Source organism: Pinus tabuliformis, chromosome 5_2 (assembly GCF_031772625.1).
Source record: "Pinus tabuliformis cultivar Carrire ecotype Pingquan chromosome 5_2, CPIR1, whole genome shotgun sequence".
Taxonomy (NCBI): Eukaryota; Viridiplantae; Streptophyta; class Pinopsida; order Pinales; family Pinaceae; genus Pinus; species Pinus tabuliformis.
Window position 1 is genome coordinate 232,869,235 of NC_142306.1, and position 6,000 is coordinate 232,875,234.

The following is a 6,000-nucleotide window of genomic DNA, read 5'->3' on the forward strand; positions in this document are numbered from 1 at the left end:
AGAACATCCTTCTCTGTCTATAATCTCTTTCTTCATAACAACATCATTCAGCAATTATATAGTCAAGAAAATTATCATGTATTTTGGCTATATCTCTACTCCTTACCTCATAAATTTGGGGACAACTATTATCACCTATAATTTTCTCTCACAAAGTTACAGGCGATTACCAAAAAACTTATGTAATTCATCAAGACAAAATTTACCTAAGGGAATTAATTATTATACCATTAATAGTTGATAAAGCTTTACAAAATGGGGATTTTTCCATTCACACAAACTCACAGTTCAGGATTTTTGTAATCCATGCAACTATAACTTTGAAAGTTGTGTGTATCCATAGAAAGTGGCACTTCCTTTATGAACGGCGTGAGAAACCATGCAAATTCATTTAGTGGGAAAGTACTAAGATAGAACAAGTTAATTTTGCGATCTAGAACATTTAAGGATAAATACTTGGACACTCTACCGTCTCCATCAACTTCTCCTTAATCATGGGAAGCTCGCAATGGAATCTAGCTCCATTCACACCATGAACTAGATCTAAGAGAGCTTGAAGAAATCCTATAAATATCAGCCTTGGGAAACCTTTTGAATGAAAGAAGAAAAGTAGTGTTATGCTACCCAAATCTTGTTAGAGTTCCTTCAAACTCTCAAGCTCTTTTTTTAAACACTACCCATTAGCAAGCCTTCACCATTGAAAGAGTTTGGATATTTCTTGAGAAGGAGAGAGGGAACCAACAAAGGGAGAGAATGTGACCTTGATTTGGAGGATTAGAGAAGGCTCCCTTACCCTAACATAAGCCTCATTAGCATCTCACTTTGTAGGCCACTATTTCCTTACACCATCATTAATAAAGAGCTTTGCTTCTAATTTTATCTTGTGTTTCTTGTGTGTTTATTCTTTTGTATGTTAATTCATCCATGTTTGAGTTCAATAGATTGTGTTTATGTTTTATTTTTTTCACTAACCACTTCTATTTGTATTTTATATTGAAACTACCTTCATAAAAATTGGGATTCATATCAACAATTCAACAAATACCATACCACAATTAACAAACTAAATTTTGAGTTCAGTGGATTGTGTTTATGTTTTATTTTTGTCACTAACCACTTCTATTGTGTTTTTTAGGTTGCAACTACCTTCATTAAATTTGGGATTTGGATCAACTATTCAACAAATACCATACTACAATTAACAAAATTTGTGAGCAATGAGAATTTCTCCCAATGTAGAGAAACAATATTTATTATTGCCCTAGATTGTTGATCATGTACTCCTATGAGCCCTTGAATGCAAATAAAACAAAAAGAGGGAGAATATTATGTATGTATAATATTCTTTGCATGACTATTATTATATGTGATTAATTTTGTTAGGTGCAACACCTCGAAAAAAAAATCTGACAGTATTTTGTATCTAGTTTTGATTGTTTTCGACACACATTTTTCACTTGTACTAAATATGTGTCACATGATGGTTCAACCAATGCTTTTTTAATATAGTTAAGGAACTATGATTGTATTCTAATCTAGGGCTTATGTTTCGAGGTCTATGGATACTACGTGATATACATATTGCATTGCAACAAATGAATTTTGATGTGATTATCGTCGAAAACATGTCTCAAAAACAAAAAATATATTGAAAAATCTTGTTGGTTTTCCTAGTTTTGGGTTTCCAAGTAGAATATTTGTGTTAATATGTGTGTATCATTGCATATTTTCTATTTTTATCAAGTATATACTTGCAACAATTAAATATACAAGGTTAAAACTAATATTAGAAAGAAATAATACTATATCATACATGCCTTAATAGAATGGAGTTGCAAAAAGGATGAATAGGATGATGATGGAGAAAACAAGGAGCATGCTTAGTGGTGTTGAGTTAAGACTATGTATTATCAGGTAAATTGATCACCCTCGTCTGCATTGCTTGATAAGACTCCATATGAGGCATGGAATAGTAAGAAACCCTCTCTAAAACATCTCAGAGTTTTTGGTTGTGATGTTTATATACACATTCCAAATGAAAATATGAATAAGTTGGACAATAAAGTTGAAAATTGCATCTTCATTAGTTATAAAGATGGTTTAAAATTTTATAAGCTTTGGAACCCAAAAACTAAGAATATTTTTACCTCCAAGATTTTGTCTTTAGATAGGTCAAGGATGTTGCAAAATAGGAAGTCCCACTAAAGGAAATGGAACCAAAGGTAGTGTAGTTTGAGTTAGAGGATGAAGAATATGACCCAATAGAAGAACATGATTCAGAAGAAGAAAAACCATATGCTCTAGAATTGAGATCAATTCATTAAAAAGGGAACCATAAGGTCTACTCCACATGACATTATTTTTCTATGTCTATTAATGATGATGATCCTAGAAATATTAGGGAGTTAGTGAATTCAAAGGATGGTAAGCTCTAGAAAAAGGCCATGGTCTGGAAATCCTCGACAAGAATGAAGCTTGGCATCTCGTTGACATTCCAATTGCAATAAATAACAAAGTTACCAATTTAACGAAAAATGTAACCTCAAAACAAGAACTTTTTCCTAAAATCCATATTTTTGTGTAAAAGACATGAGAAACACCCTAAAATGCATAAGTGGTGATGCAACATCACCCTTCTTTTATTTCAAATTTAAAATTCCAACATAATTCAACCATGTTATTAAAACCAAATATCATGACTATGAAAGACATGAAAAAACCACCCCAAAATGCAAAAATCGTGACACAATATCACCATTTTTTAAGATTAAAATTTCAATATTTTTTAAACATGACATTAAAGACCAAATATCATGACTAAGAAAAACTTTAAAATTCAACACCTGAATTAGAGAGTGGTTCCAATAAGAGTAATTTATTATTTTTAAAAATAATATTATATCTCATTTGAAATCCTACCTAAAACAACTTGACCCACTTTTTTTTTTGCTGAAGCAAGAGACGTTCCTTCTATTCCATTAAGCCAAAAAATATGTTACATAATATACAATGAGCCTTCCATCTTCAAGGACTCGGGAAAAAAGGGCAACCTGCCGAAGACAAGACCCCCAGCCCTACACCAGTTGTCACCAAACCCTCAAAATACACACTATGTTGGGCAAAATGATCCCCCAACTACAACAAAAACTCCGGAAACTCCCACACACCTACTTCCCGAAAAAGCTACAATAGTTAGCTTTTCGCATAAACAAACAGTGACAGGAACAAATGCCCCGACAAGACTTGTGGAGAAAGACGACTTGGCCCCACAAAACAGCCCGGTCATTCCTGACCATAGATCCAGGCGACGGGATCCAATGACCAGGAGCAATATCGCACAACCTAAGATGACCGAATGTTAGTGTGCAATGGAGGGCGGTATATGATACCACCCCCTACCACATGTTGGAAGCCAAATGGAATCGCTTCCAAATCTCCAAAACCGTTTTCCGCTCTAGAGCGGTGCAATCACCTGAAAACCATCTTGGGCTCAGTTTTCCTTCTTGAAAATGGAAAGCGGGGAAATTACTGTTGTCGGTAAAAACAAACCTCCCTTCCTGCGCATTCTTTCAACGGAACCGGAACCAGATACTGTGGCTAACTGTGATCCGAACCACATTTTGCCACCCGAAAAACTGAGGAAACCGGTCATCTTACACTGGGGTGTTATGAGGCCTATCTTTGCATGCCCTCCTCCAAGGTACATACTAAAATACAGAGGTTGACCTTGCTGATAAAATTCATTCCGTGCTTGTCACCCTAGCATGGTTTCGAAATACTTCTCTGTCCTCAACCGCTTACTCGTCGCAGAGAGCTTTTAATCTGTTCTGGGGCATCTCCTGCCACTTCTTCGCAATCCTGCATTCTGAATTGTTCACACCTTGGTTGGCCAGGATATCTACTAGTTTATTGGCTTTTCATCGAACATGGTTGAAACTAACAGTTCGAAGTCCCTGGAGATTTCTTTGTATTCTTTGGTAAACCTGGATTAGTTTCTAATGATTTGAGACTTTCTTCGACCCAGTTCCACAATTGATTCTTTTCACAGAGTTTATGGTTATCTCTGAGTCTGCTTCTATAATGACATTTGAGCCATGGTCCTGCTTCAGAAACTCTAGGCATTGCTCCAATGCCATTAATTCATCCATATTGTTGGTGGCTCTTCCTAAATGGTGTTGAAAGATAAAGATAATGTCTCATTCTTCATCTCTTAACACCCCTCCAAAACCGGCGGTTCCCGGGTTGCCTTTTGAAGCACTATCAATGTTATATTTCATATAGCCTTTCAGTGGAGTATGCCAGAAATCCTTCTCCGTTTCCATTGCGATTTCCTTCTTGTTTAAGCCTTGGTGAATAATCCCTTGCATTCCCAGATGCCTGAGAGTTCTCAACTCCGACTCTGAGGGGGGATTCTTGGAGTGATTGCGAATTGTGGTGCTAGCTGTCTCCTTAAGCTATTTCAAGATCAGTTCAAACAGGCAGTGAGGGATAGTCTTTTCATCCTTGAAAATTCTTTTGTTCCTTTCTTTCCATACATTCCAAATAATGAATCTTGGTGTAAAACCCCAAGCCAAATTAAGGAACTTGACCCCCTTTTTAATGGGGTGCTAAAATTTGAAACATTTTCTAAGTCTGATCTATAAAATCATTGATAGTGCGAACAAAATTATAAGAAACACCATTAAAAAAAACAACAACCACAACAACATTACAGAGATTTTTAAACTTTAAAAAAAACACAGAAATTAAATAGTTTAGAAAAATAATTTTCTCGAATAAAAAATAAAATAATAATAATAAATGACTTAAAAGAAAATCTAAAATACATAAACTTTTAAAAAGGAAATTATTAGAGCCCAGAGATTTAGTGGTAACAATTGAAATCGACCTTGTGCCATGCAAGTATGAGCCTGATCTAGTTGTCGATTCCAAAAAATAAAAGTTATAAAAAATAAAATAATATATAAGGAAAGAAAATTCAAAATTTATATTTAAAATAAAGATAAATATTTTTTATTTTGAAAATAAAATAATATCATATATATATATATATATATATATATATATATATATATATATATATATATATATATATATATATATATATATATATATATTAAAAAAGATAACCAAAAAAAATAAAAGTAAAAAAATAAAAAAAATAAAAAAAACATAAAATATATAATAAAATTAATAAAAAAAGCATAGAACATGTTATCACGGAAAATCATACACCCAATTGCACATGTCAGTGTTGAAATTCAATTGCAAGTTAAGATAAATTAAAAAAGACAACCAAAAAAAAATAAAAGTACAAAAATTTAAAAAACAAAAAATATATGTTAAAAATTAATAAAAAAAACATAAAACATGTTATCACAGAAAATCATACACCCAATTGCACATGTTAATGTTGAAATTCAATTGCAAGTTCAATTTATAATCATGGTAATTACTTGTGACTAATATATATGTTTTTCTTTTAAGTATCCACTTCATTTACTTATGTCATCAAGTAATTATCAATTTAACCATTCAAGTACAAGAAAATAGAGATCGCAATGCACAAAAAGACACCAAAATTTTAGGTCAATGACGAGGGAAAAACCCACAAAGAGGAAAACCCCACAATCCTTTCCTTATAAAATCGTATCAAAATGAGAAATATCTAAGTCATAAAGAAACTGACTAGTACAAGCTTGACAATTAATCCCTCAAATGCCAAGTTAGCCCTCCAAACAATTATTCTCTTAGCACGAAGACGAGCATATTCATACTTGATCATAGATCAAGAAACTCATACATATTATGCTTCCACAAGAAGTAATAATTTTGGACTACAAAGAGCCAAAATCTTGAACCACAGATAACCATAAACTCAGACTTTTAATGCTTCTATAGATAGATAGAACTTCAGACTTGTATGTCTTTTGATAGGCAAAACTTTGGACTGTTTGTCTTCCCAGAGACAAAACTTTGAATTGTATGGCTTCTGCAGAA

General features: G+C 33.1%; 1 long non-coding RNA gene across 1 annotated transcript in view; it reads left to right on the forward strand.

Moving 5' to 3' along the window:
• The window catches only part of LOC149158388 (uncharacterized), a 77,686-nt gene extending 76,281 nt beyond the window's left edge, over window positions 1-1,405 (forward strand). The window contains exon 3 of the long non-coding RNA XR_016262035.1: window positions 1,136-1,405. This is a non-coding gene — a long non-coding RNA (uncharacterized LOC149158388). The remainder of the gene's footprint in view (window positions 1-1,135) is intronic.
• Window positions 1,406-6,000: the final 4,595 nt, after the last annotated feature.